The sequence below is a fragment of the Thermobia domestica genome, chromosome 3 (assembly GCF_964235325.1).
Source record: "Thermobia domestica chromosome 3, izTheDome1.hap1.1, whole genome shotgun sequence".
Taxonomy (NCBI): domain Eukaryota; kingdom Metazoa; phylum Arthropoda; class Insecta; order Zygentoma; family Lepismatidae; genus Thermobia; species Thermobia domestica.
The window spans coordinates 276,310,588-276,324,939 of record NC_137456.1 but is presented as its reverse complement, the minus strand read 5'-3'; the positions used below and the strand labels follow the sequence as shown (position 1 = coordinate 276,324,939).

Here is a 14,352-nt window from a genome sequence, read left to right as displayed (position 1 = left end):
CTTGCCGTCTTTGCAGACTCGTTTTGACGTATGATTATCATCACACTAAAGGCATGACTGCTGCAGGAAATTTATGTTAGTTGAAATCTTTATTAATTAAGGCACTAATCACGCTTCAGAAAACTATGAATACGGCCCTTGCTTTCTTATGGGGCAACACTAATATGGTGGTTCTGTGTGGTCTCCCAAAATATTTATATATCAATCTGCACTTGTATAAGAAAGTATTAGTGCATTGATTAATTTTGCATGAAAGAAACAAGTTCGCTTCATCTATAATTCTAGAGTTATTCTAGGCTTCCAATTGTGGGGTTTAATATTGATCATTCACTCATTGTTTCATACAAAGGTAAGCTGGATAATAACCTATTATCAGATGCTAGATAAATATCGTAAACTACGTTAATGTGCTATGGAAATTGTTTTGGAAACAGAATTTGTAACCTTCTACTATTTCCTACTTAAATACAAAGTCAAGAGCGGGCATGGATCATTTTCTTGTAACCGGATTACAATTCGTATCAGGCCCGAAGCTAGCCTGATTTTTTCAGAAATGCCGAAATGAAGACAGAGAGGACAATGAAAAAGACAAAAAAAAACACCATAAAATGTACATTTAGTTATTATTTACAGAATTTTTATTTATTGTTGAATTATCGAAACCGTATATATATATATATATATATATATTATTGTGTGCTTAATAAACTACCGTGTCTCGCTTAGTTTGGAAGTTAGAAAATTGAGTGCAAACGTTGAATAAAACATATGAAAGGTGCGGCAGAAATAGTTAGATAATGTAAAATGAACATAGAAAACGTAACCCGATAGATAACGTGCTGATTGTTGTTTTGTTTTGTAAACTGGTTCAAAGCATGTAGGTTTGTTCGACTGTTCGGTGCGCATGCGCAATATTGGAAGAATTACGTAAGCCTTCCGTCAGTAGCCATGGAGCATTGGTCGGACGAACATCGCGCTTTCGCAGTGGAGTGTTTCTTCAAGGACAAAGACTCTGCAACAATTACGCAGCGTAAGTTTCGAAGTCGTTTTAACATTGGCAGAAATGGACAAGTACCGACACGACAAACTGTTCTTAATTGGGTGAAAAGGTTCCGAGCTTCGGCTTCTGCAAGATCAAAGAAATCCCCAGGTCGTCGACGTTCAGTGAGAATACCAGGCAAAATAGAGAGGGTACGAGAAGCATTAATTAGAAGTCCTAGGCGTTCAGCTCGTCAGCATGCTGTGTCACTTGGCATGTCAGATAGGAATGTGCGGCAAATACTACACCAGGGCCTACACTTCCACCCATTCAAAATTCAGATGATTTACAAGTTGCTCCCTGAGGATTTTAATGCTCGCGTACAATTCTCCAATACGCTGTTGCAAATGATTAATAAGAACCCAAACTTTCTACAGAGGTTAATCATGTTCGACGAGGCTCATTTTCATATTGATGGGCGTGTAAATAAGCAGAATTTCCGTTACTGGGCACCCAGAAATCCAAAGTTGTTGCATGAAGTGCCCCTTCATAGCCCTAAAGTTGCAGTATGGTGTGGTGTTTATTTTGATGGGATTATCGGACCATACTTTTTGAACGACGAGGATGGTAACACTATAACTGTCACGTGTGTTCAATATGAGGACATGCTCGAAAACGTTTTACTCCCAGAACTGCGACGGCGTCGCCTTAGACAGATGTGGTTCCAACAACACGGGGCCACGTCAGACACAGCATTTGCATCGATCAACATTCTTGGGAGGATTTTTCCAGGACGAGTTGTCTCTCGTCGCGGCAATGTTCCTTGGCCTGCACGCTCGCCCGACCTATCGACATGTGACTTGTTGCGGGGTTACTTGAAGCAACAAGTGTATGCAACAAAACCTCTGCAACGTTACAGGATTTGCGTGAATCCATTCAACATACAATCCACCAAATCCCGCTGGACATGGTTCAGCGAGCTGTAAGTGCTGTGAGGCGACGTGCAGAGATCTGTTTGAATAATCATGGTGCACACCTCACTGACATAAGGTCATTAAAATAAAAAAAAAAAAACATCATCTAACTATTTCTGCCGCATCCTATACTTCTATTTTGTATTGATATAATCTACAATTGCTGTAAAATAATTTTGTTCTAATTGTTAAAAAAGAAATACTTCAATTTTAATTATTAATATGAAACAAAGTACCTCGCAAATGGCTCGTATTAATATTCACAATTAACGTTGCGGACTATGATACTGTTGTTTGGAAGGGCATCAGGTACGGTATCCTTGGCTGCTTCTCAAGGGTACGGTTTGAAATTCTTGAAATGGGTAAATGCAAAAGAAAATAATTGATGCTTCTAACAAGAAACATATAATTTTACACAGAAACGAGTAGAATTCGCAAAGTCTAATTTAATTTGGTAAATACAATTGCAAGAATTTCACTGGATTTGAGTCAGTTTGAAAATTCTCTTTAGCGTAATTATAGAGTGGGCAAAATACAATTTGGGATATCCAATGCCCTTTATAGCACCTTCAAAGCTATGGACCTGATCCGCACCTACTTTCGCAAAAATTGCGAAGCGTAAAGCAATGCAAAATATGCAAGAATAATTATAAACGCTCTATCTGTTGTTGCAAACTAAAACGCCGATTTTGCGTTACCATATGAAATGGGACCCGTGTCAAAAACATTTTCTTATAGTCCTTACTAAATGGAGATAAATACAGAAAAAATAGGAATTAACTGGCTACACATTTCTTGTAAAATTAGGTTTCCGGTTTAAGTACAGAAATAAGAGATGTTATACAATGTATTATATGACGTTGAATCCGTATAAGGACGCTTCTGGCTACATATTTCCATCATTTGCCTCATTTCAGACCTTACTAAAGAGAAGGAAGCAAGATGCTGGACCGACATAAGAGTTACATGTATTTCATTATAGGAGCAGTTCGAGTTATATACAATTTTGGTGCAAAAGAAAGAGTAACAAAAAATAAGACCCGTATTTTTAAAAAATCTTTATAGGCCGTCTCGTTCTGGTTCTATAGGCATTTGTTTTTGATGAATCGCAAATGCTGACGTCGCTCGTGGGCTACGTAAGGAATTCAATGTGAATCAGCAGCCACTCCCTTGTATGCAGCTGATAAATATTTAATAGTACAGTGGATTTAATAGATGCGTATTTTGGGTTCGTTAGCAGTCTTGCTTTATCTTGAATTCTTGAGGGACGTTTTTGATAGTTGTTTTTCCTACAGCATTATTATAAAAAGTAGTAGCGAGAGAGAGAGCAGTAATTACGTAGTGTTGTGCGAACCAGTATTCTTCCAGACATGTTTTTAGGAGGGCACTTTCACCCGGAGCTCTCAGAGTGCCCCTCGGAGGAGACCAAATTAATATGTCTATAATATAATAAATATATTAAGAAGGAGTGAAAATAATGTTCCTCTCCGAATACTAAGTGTGGCCCCTCAGAACATTTTTTTTTGTGTGTGTGTGTGTGTGTGTGTGTGTGAAAGAAACTTTGGTGTGAAGTAGAAAGCACGTGTTAGTACAGCATATGCTATGTCTGTGAATTGCGGTAGAAATACATAACGCTGTTTTCAGTTGTAATTTTCGTGCGATTAAAGCTGAGAACATAAAGGGTTTTTTTTTTTTTTTTTTTTTACGTTTCCAAGTCGTGAGAAATCACTAGATCGATATAAATTATGGTTCAAGAAAATCGATAGGAAAAAAAATGTGCCAAATGAAAACACTCGTAGAGCTCCTTCGTGAGTAAGCGGTAGCGTCCTCGGCGTGGGAGAGCCGGGTTCGATTCCCAGCGGGAGTTCAAGTGGTTCGGATTCCACGTTAATCGGTAGGTCCACGTCTCTTATAGCCTCGTTGCTGAACGGGACGTTAAACTCAAAATCAACTCAACTAATGTTTCCCATGCCTTGAAAGTTATTAAAAATATTTTGGATATAAATAGCTGTAGAAGCATTTGTTTTGGTATCTTTCAACCTTAGTTAATGTACGCCATTGGGTGATATCAATAAAACGGATAAGTTACTCATTATTCCCATTTTTTAGTAGTTACTTGCATTGGTATCAATAAAAAGAGAACTCAGCACTACTCGTCTCGGCTGACCTCGCAGAAGCTCCGCCCTTTTGAAGTAACCACACCTCTATTCTCGAGACGAGTAACTACTCTGCGTTTGATATCAATAAAAATCAAAGACTCCTTTGTGATGCTAGTAACTTCTCCAAATTTGTGGAGCAAGCTAAATAGGTGACTCCGTGCGAAATATGGCAGAATATATTATTGTTTTGCTACATAGAAAAACTTATAAACTGCATAAAAATGATGTAAATGGAGGTTACAAAAAACATTATAGGTTCATGAAAGAAAATGTAGAGTAGTTAGCACAACATTTTTTTAAGGAGAATCAACCCAAATTTGGGCTGGTGCACTACGTAATGAGGAAAAGATGCGGGTTTTCTTGCGTTACGTGAGTGATCCGGGATTCCAGGAATGTCAGGGGATTCTGGTGTGGCTCAAAGTACTATGTCTATGACTACTACAAGTGTAATGGATGCGATTATTGTGAAATCTGAAAATTTACTGTTTTCGGAAGTGTGCGTAATATGCAAACAGCAAAGGCAGAGTGGCAAGAACAATATACATTTCCTGATGCTATCGGAGCATTTGACTATACACACATGGCAATAAAGAATCCTAGTATTTTAAAGACGAATACACTAATAGGAAGAGCTCATTTTCGTGGCTAAGCGGTTATCGTACATGCCTTTGGCATGGAAGACCCGCGTTCGATTCCCGGCGGGAGCTCATGTGGTTCGGATTCCACGTTAACCAGTGGGTCCCGTCTCATATAGCCTCGCTACTGAAAAGGACGTAAAACTCAAAATCAACTCAACTCAACGTTGATAGGAAGGGTATATACATGAGAATGTATTTTGTTTATGTCAAAGCGAAAGGGGACACGTATGGTGTGGAAAACGCAATCAGATGGACGTGCTTTTAGACGTGACTGGCTTGACTTTTTTAAAAGGAAACAAAGGAGCCAAGTGTCTGATTTCGTTCTTAAAGCCAAATAATCTACAAAGACCTTGGACAATACGTGATATGCGCTTGTCGTCTTAATCTTGATATTGCTGGATTCGAATCAACATCCATCAGCTCCAATAGGTTCGTTCCCATGGTTTCAGGGTTACTTTCTTGTTTACTTTTTTTCTTTTTTCTTTTTGTTTTATTCTCGCTCGAATATTAAAGATTATGTTTTGGATTTGTGTCTCAGTCGTAGATGTATTTGATATTTCGTTGCATTTCACTGTAATTGCCTTCAAAGCTTCGGCTTTCCTTCGTTTACTTTCTGGTAACTGAGACTTTGAAAGTACCACTGGAAACTATTTTATAATATCCACAAATGCACTTTGATTGAAACTGTCGTTGCTACTTGCCCGTTCCATGGCGTACACCATAAATTAGAAACAACGAAATGACCGCGCAACGGATGAGAGAAATGAGTAATCACTTCTTTTATTGATACGACTCACTGCTACGCGAGGAGGAAACGCGAGTGAACGTTCATAAATCTATAGCAGTCTAGACCTGAGTAGTGGCTTGTTGTTGTTGATTTTAGTTTAGCGTCCCTTTCAGCAGCGAGGCTATATGAGACGTGGACCTACTGATTAACGTGGAATCCGAACCACATGAGCTCCCGCCGGGAGTGAGTAGTGGCTTGTTTTATTGATATGAAATTGAGGGAGGAGATTACTCCAGGTGTAGTTACTCCGATTCTAGAGCTTGACTTCTCAGGACTAGTTACTTATTTTTATTGATATCACCTATTGGGTGATATCAATAAAACGGAGATGTTACTCATTATTCCCATTTTTTAGTAGTTTCTCGCTTGGTATCAACAAAAAGACAACTCAGCACTACTCGTCTCGGCTGAGCTCGGAGAAGCCCTGCCCTTTTAAAGTAACCACACCTCTATTCTCGAGCTGAGTAACTACTCTACGTTTGATATCAATAAAAATAAAGGACTCTTCTGTAATGCTAGTAACTACTCCAAATTTGTGTAACTATTATAAATAGGTGACTCTGTGCGAATATGGCAGAGTATATGATTCGGTGATATCAATAAAACGAAGTTACTCATTATTCCCAATTTTATAGTAGTTACTCGCATTGGTATCAATAAAGAGAAAACTGAGCACTACTCGTCTCGGCTGACCTCGGATAAGCCCCGCCCTTTTGAAGTAAGCACACCTCTATTCTTGAGCCGAGTTACTACTCCGCGTTTGATATCAATAAAAATCAAAGACTCCTCTGTGATGCTAGTAACTTCTCCAAATTTGTGGAGCAAGCTAAATAGGTGACTCCATGCGAAATATGGCAGAATATATGATTGTTTTGCTACGTAGAAAAACTCGTAAACTACATAGAAATGTTGCAAATGGAGATTACAAAAACCATTATATTGTGAAGATATGTGAAATGAAATGAAATCTGTAAGTTTTACGTCCCACGGTTATGCCGGTTAGGCTAAAGGAGACGGTGATTATGAGAGATGAGTGAAAATGGTGGAATGAAGAAAGTGGGAGGAAACGGGAGAACCCCGAGTAAACCCATGAGCACGGTGTTTGTCCACCACAAAGTTCACTTGGCGGGGGCTGGGATCGAACCCGGGACCCCAAGCACCAGAGGTGAACGCTCTACCACTGAGCCACCGCGCCCCCCTGTGAAGATATGTGTTCATGAAAGAAAATGTAGAGTGATTACCACAACATTTTTTAAAGGAGAATTAACCGAAATTCAGGGTGGTGCACTACGTAATGAGGAAAAGATGCGTTTTTTTTTTTTTTTTTGCGTTACGTGAGTGATCCGAGATTCCAGGTCGGAATGTCAGGGGATTCTGGTGTGGCTTAAGGTACTGTGTCTATGAGTACTACAAATGTAATGGATGCGATTATTGTGAAAAATGAAAATCCGGAAATGTGTGTAATATGCAAATAGCAAAGGCAGAGTGGCAAGAACAATATACATTTCTGGGTGCTATCGGAGCACTTGACTATATACATGTGGCAATAAAGAAACATAGTATTTTGGAGACGAATACACTAATAGAAAGAGCTCATTCGTGGCTAAGCGGTTATCGTACATGCCTTTGGCATGGAAGACCCGCGTTCGATTCCCGGCGGGAGCTCATGTGGTTCGGATTCCACGTTAATCAGTGGGTCCCGTCTCATGTAGCCTCGCTACTGAAAAGGACGTAAAACTCAAAATCAACTCAACTCAACGTTGACAGGAAGGATATATACATGAGAGTGTATTTTGTTTATGTCAAAGCGAAAGGGGGACACGTATGGTGTGGAAAACGCAATCAGATGGACGTGCTTTTAGACGTGACTGGCTTGACTTTTTTAAAAGGAAACAAAGGAGCCAAGTGTCTGATTTCGTTCTTAAAGCCAAACAATCTACAAAGACCTTGGACAACACGTGATATACGCTTGTCGTGTTAATCTTGATATTGCTGGATTCGAATCAACATCCATCAGCTCCAATAGGTTCGTTCCCATGGTTTCAGGGTTACTTTCTTGTTTACTTTTTTTCTTTTTTCTTTTTGTTTTATTCTTGCTCGAATATTAAAGATTATGTTTTGGATTTGTGTCTCAGTCGTAGATGTATTTGATATTTCGTTGCATTTCACTGTAATTGCCTTCAAAGCTTCGGCTTTCCTTCGTTTACTTTTTGGTAACTGTGACTTTGAAAGTATCACTAGAAACCCTTTTATAATATCCACAAATGTACTTTAATTGAAACTGTCGTTGCTACTTGCCCGTTCCATGGCGTTTAGCATACTACGCCATAGGTAAAAACAAGGAAATGACCGCGCGACGGATGGGAGAAATGAGTAATCACTTCTTTTATTGGTAAGACTCACTGTTACGCGTAGAGGAAACGCGAGTGAACGCTCATAAATCTGTAGTAGTCTAGACCTGAGTAGTGGCTTGTTTTATTGATACAAAATTGAGGGAGGAGATTACTCCAGGTGTAGTTACTCCTATTCTCGAGCATGACTTCTCAGGAGTAGTTACTTATTTTTATTGATATCACCCATTATCTTCTGGGGAAATGATTCAAGAAGTAAATTAATCTTCCGTATTCAAAAAAAAAGTTGTTAGAGTATTAGCCAATTCGAGAGTAAACGAACCATGTAAAAAAAACTTTTATAACACTACAAATATTACCACTGCCGTGTCTTTATATATTAAAGTTTTTTTATATATTACGTGTCTTTATATATTACAGATTTTCACGCGCCAAAATCTTAATACATTCTTTGCCAATAAAGGAAACTTTCACTGTCATAATACTAAATATAGGGAACATCTTCACATTCAAAATCACCGTACTGCATTGTTTCAAAGCGGTTCCATATATTTAGGTCCAAACATTATATAATAACCTCCCCAAAGATATTCGTAACATTGAATTAATGAATGTATTTAAATCAGTTACAAAGAAGTATTTACTTCACAATTGTTTTTATTCAGTAGATGAATACCTATCTGTTAAATGCAGCTTGTAGATTGTGTAGTGTAATTTTGTCTCATATAATACCATAGCGTTATTGTCTTTTAGTATGTAATAACAATTTCTTTGTATCTATTTATTGACGTGTCCGATTCATACGCTCAACTTTCTTCGAGCTTCATGTATGACTTATGAATGAAAATTAAATGAAATGAAATTCAAAACACTCGTGTTTGTTCCAAACAAGTTGAAGAGTCCGACTTCGAGCAGTCATGTTTACTGAAAGGAAAGCTATTGCCAGGAGAATTATTTATACGCAAACTGAGAAAGAATGCTATTCTACGTATATTATTGAAAGGTTTAGAATCCGAGCCATTGAATAAGCGCCGATCTATGTCCAATTACCAACCTAAAAATATCGTACAAGACGAAATTGACGGTTGTAGTCGAGACGAGACATTAGAGGGTAATAGCAACGGTGTCACTCAAGATTGTGACGGTACTACTTTAGAAGTAAACGTAAATACAACTGCTATACAATGTGAATTGGGGAGTGGAATATACCGGCACGTAGAAGGAATCAGTGACGATGACAGTGTTCCTCAGGACATTGATTTCGTTTAATTTTTTTGTACCAAGTGACATTGATGAAACTGGTGACGAGGGTTGTTCCGCGGAGAGCGATGCGAATGAAACAAATTTAACCGGTAAAGTATTTTTCGTATTCTGACAAACTTTACATATGTTATTTCATTTTTGCTACATATAGCGCGCTCCTGTACATACCTTGAAGCACAAACTTATAGGGTCAGCCTTAAAAATTGTAACAAAACGTGAAAATGAACATACTTGTGTTTGGGAATCGAAAGCGTGATTAAAGAAAAGGCACTTAAGTGTTGTAGCAATCTCGTCCGCCATCTATTTACATGGCGTTGGTTTCGAAATTTTAGTTTCTTTTGTGAAACGCTGAATTTATGCTTTGTAGAAAAAATTACGTTTTCTAATATTATGAAAACTTTTGTGCAGCACACCATCACATATTATCATTTTCTACATGCAGATGACATTTTTAAGTCTTTGCAATCAGTTCTGGGAAAGGAAATCGCACTTTAGACGTGCCACCGCACCTCTCACAAGCTAAATGCTTCGCACTGTGTATGGAAGCCTGCTCTCGCTGCTTGACCACGTATGACGTCATCACAAAATATTTTTTCCTCTGTTACTCACTAACGACTGAACGTATCGCAATAAAACAAACACCATTTCTTTTATAACTTTCAAATCTACAAATGGAAATAATTTGTAAAAAATGCATTTCTAAGTATAACTGCTCCTTTATGTTAGTATACATTTGATTAAAAAGTATGAAATTTTCAAAGTAGAAGGTAATTATCGCCTGTCATTTCAAAAGGGAGCTCCCAATTATAATTTTTTCCGATGGTAGGACGACTATGAAGCTTTTTCCTAACGGTCTAGGCAAAACTTCAAGATCACAACGCAAAAAATGGATCAAGTTATAATAACTGTTGTACGCTATAATATATTACGGCAAACTAAATCGTAAGATTATTGTTGCGTTGACGCAATACGAAATGATATCTAATGATGTTTTGATTTTTTAAATGGCCCAGTGTTTCCTTTTTAAACCAAACACCCCGTTTATAGCTCTAGCTGCGTAGTATATATATATTTTAAATTGTTTAAAACCCAAATGTTCAGTGTTTGGAAATATTTCGAAATGTTGTAAAATTGTTTAATAAATTTTAACCAAAGCAGTGAACTCATGCTTTGATAATAATAGTACGAGGATTACTACGAAAGTTTTGAGATGTGAAATAACTTACATACTTAAAATCAATTTAACACTTACATTTTCTCAAAGTGTTCACCATTACACTGTACACACTTTTGCATCCTCGAAAACCACTTTTGGAAGCAGTGTCGCCAGTCTTTTTCTTCAAGTGTTGGAAGTTCATTCTCGTAAACCACTACAGTTTCTTCATGGCTGCAAAATTTCTTCCCACGCATGCGATCTTTGATCCTGGGGAACAGAAAAAATCACACGGGGACAGGTCAGGGCTATACGGTAGATGAGTCATAAGTTTGACCTCCGTAGATTCTAAAAAATGAATTGTGATGTTGGCCGTGTGTGAGGACGCGTTGTCATGATGAAGCTGGATCCCACGCAATCCAGTTCTTGGACGCCGTTCTCGAAGCTTCTGGAACACTTTTGTTAGGCAAACAGTGGTGTACCACTGAGCAGTAACAGTCCTTTGTTCTTCAAGTGGCACAGTTGCAATATGGACAGATTTGGAGAAGAAAGTTGCGACCATCTTCTTCCCTACACTTCTCGGTCGCTTCAGTTTCGTGGGTGGATTTTCGTCTGAAAAGATCCAAACTGTAGACTGGCGTTTATTTTCAGGGTCAAATTGATAGATCCAAGTCTCATCACCAGTAACAATGTCAGAGAGCGTCGAGAATTGCCTCCATCAAATCTTGCAAGCAATTCTTCACACTATTGCACACGCATGCGCTTCTGCTGTTCAAAGTGTGAGGCACCCAACGAGATGAAACCTTCCTGAGCCGAAGATGATCATGAAGAATTTTTGTTACTACTGGTGATCCAATGTTCACTGTTGATTCAATGTCCTTGAAAGTTGTCCGAGAATTTTCTCGAATTATTTGTTCCACAGCGGCAATGTTTTCATCCGATACAGCTGTTGCCGGACGTCCAGCTCTCTCTTCAACTTTAAGCGATGTCCGGCCTCTTCCGAATTCACTAAACCACCGAAAAATTGTAGCACGGGAAGGAGAAAGGTCCCCAAATGCTCCCTGCAAACGGTCAAGGCTTTGTGTCTCGTTCAAACCACTTTTAAAATCGTAAAGGATCATTGCCCGAAAATGTTCCCTTTTGAGCTCCATTCTAGACAGCCGAATACTGCTCACATAAACAAACAAGTGAAGGTGATACGGCCACGCCAAAAAGCGAGGCGAGTTGAAACTTGCATTCCCTTTTCCGCTCTGGATACCACTACCGAACGCAATTGTTTGAATTCAAATACTGTGCCACAACAATGCGTATCTCAAAACTTTCGTAGTGACCCTCGTATCTCCAGTTTTTGTACACACGCAGTAATGGCGGACAGCATCGTTTACTGGCGCTGTCAAGATTTGATTGATGAATTTTTAATAAAACCATGTGGTGTAGATAAACGGTTTCCCACTGGGGGGGCGGAGTGCGGTGAAGGAGCAGGTTTCGACAAGTTATGTGTTCAACTTTTTTCATTTTTATCAAGGATGTTATAAAATAGAGGATCTGCCCATACGTATCTTCATCACGTGAACCCAGTGAAGGTGAAAAACAACCGAGCATCGTCTGAGCCGGAACATCTGATTGGCTACTCTCGTTACCGCCATGATTGTTACCTCGAAATATTGCGATCTTAGTGGTGCGGAGTGGGCAGAGTAGATGTGGCGAAGTTGTGACGTATGGCTACACGATTTTGTTGTATGGGTAGATCCTCTATTTGATAACATCCTTGATTTTTATAATCTTGGCTAATATAGCCGTCTTGGAAAATAATTCGATTCGTCAGATTGAAGTCATTATAAAATTAATTGGCAATAATTTTTATTTTTATATTTGTTGATACGTACACATACGTGTGCTATTACTAAAATTGGCCAAGATGGCCACCCTAGTAAAAATACGCTTTGCGGGCTGATAAATTAATTGCAAAATTAATCTCGAACCCGGGAATTTTTCTTAATTGGTACCATCGAGATAATATAAAGACCTAGAGGTGTCCAGATGCGAGATCTTTGATGGCATCGAACTCCCATATATCGAATCGATCCGCCATATTTAAAATGGAAAAAGAGGTATTTTCACGTAATGCTCCATAGTAACTTATGTCTCTTTTATTGTTGATGGTCTATGTTCCTAGATAAAATTGTACGACGAAAAAATCAACGTTGTTTCGAATTTCATATGTGTCAAAGATAATACATTTTCTTTCTTCTTCTACCCTATAGAAATGAAATCTTTCAGCTTCACATCCCAGGGTTATGCCGGTTATTCTAAAGGAGACGGTGATGATGAATGAAATGGTGAAATGAAGAAGGTGGAAGGGAATGGGAGAACCCCGAGAAAACCCACGAGCACGGTGTTTGTCCACCACAAAGTACACACGGCGCGAGCTGGGATCGAACCAGGGACCCCAAGCACCAGAAGTGAACTGTCTACCACTGAGCCACCGCGCCCCGTCTTTTATCCTATAAAAATCAATAATACAATCAGGGGCGGATCCAGGGGGCCATCGCCCCTCCCCAGAAGAGGAAACTTTCTTGTTTTATACATATAAATAAAATCCATACCAGAGTTTGGAGCCCTTAAAAGTAGCATTATGACAACCCACCGCCCCCCCAGAAGTCGGTCCTGGATCCGCCCCTTAATACAATGTGGTTGTAATAACATTGGGTGAATGGGAATATGTAGTGAATTTATACTGTCAAAAGGCTCGTAAAGACTACTACCTAAATAATAGTTAAACTATTATAAACTACTACTAAGTCTGCTTATTTGTTGAACAATATGATTATGAGTTGTTGGAAATTTTGCCAAAATTATGTAACGTACAAGTGTTCTATTATAACTTGGGAAGGCAACTATTTGGTTGGGCGGAGGAGTATTTGCCTACGTTAAAAATTGATAACGATGGCAATCATGGGCGTACATAGGAATTGTCTCCTGGGGGCAGACGTTTTGTCTGCTGGGGTGCAGGGTAAATACAAATGAGAATTGAAGGATCTTACATGTGGCATTTTTATTTTTTCTCAAAAAGTTTCAGGGGCAATGCCCCCTATGCTCCCCCATAGCTCCGCCTATAATGGCAATTATTGCATAAAGTAATCCCCACTCGCTGTTAAAAGGAACAATCCGCCTTATGCAGAGTCGTTTTGACGAATGATTAGCGTCATACTAAAGACCTGACTACTGCAGGAAACATATGTTAGTCGAACTCTTTAGTATGGTACTGTTTCAGAAATGCATAAGGCCCAATATGTCTATCTCTTACGCAAGTCGCACGTTACTTATCGATATTCTGTACAAAAAGCATATATTTATAAATAGGCTCACGTTCACTTTAGCAGACGGTTCTACCAAATTGAAAATTTATATTGCCATTGACACATTTATTACATTTTCAGGGTAGATTAGAGCTTTGTATTTCTTTCCGCTGACCATGTACTAAATGAGGAGCTGCATTACTACTTGCAGATTGACTTCAGAAGGGTTCTGTATAAGTTCAATGTGGACGTATGGCATAAAAACTACAGTACATAAAATATGAAAACTTGTGCTAGGTGGCCACTAAAAAGCACAATAGCTATGCAACTGAGTCAGGACAGGAGGGGGCCCGAGGGGCAGCGAGCGAGAGGGTGCTTCCGTACGTACAATCCTTTGAGGTTGTCCATTGCCTAAATCATAGGCTTAATGACAAAAATATTCTATACTACTCTATTCTATATAATATATAGGCCTACTTATTGAAGATGATGCGGAGCGTTGTGGAGAGAAATCTGCTTCTGCCGGGCTCAAGGAACTGACTGAGTTTTCACGCGCTTTGAAACAGGTTTGGCTGATAATACCCTGCGGCAGTGAAAGTTGTTGTAACTTAGGACAATTAACTTAAAATGACGGGAAAGTGTTGTAACATGTCGCCGAAATAAAATAGGATAATGACCCCAATATGGCGCTATGGTCGACGTTAATAAAATAGAATAATGACGCCGATAAGGCGCGACGGTCCACGTTA

The 14,352-nt window shown here is 38.9% G+C and overlaps 1 protein-coding gene across 1 annotated transcript in view; it reads right to left on the bottom strand.

The window, feature by feature from the left end:
- The window catches only part of Nup54 (nuclear pore complex protein Nup54), a 132,910-nt gene that overhangs the window by 85,331 nt on the left and 33,227 nt on the right, over positions 1–14,352 (bottom strand). The window lies entirely within an intron of this gene.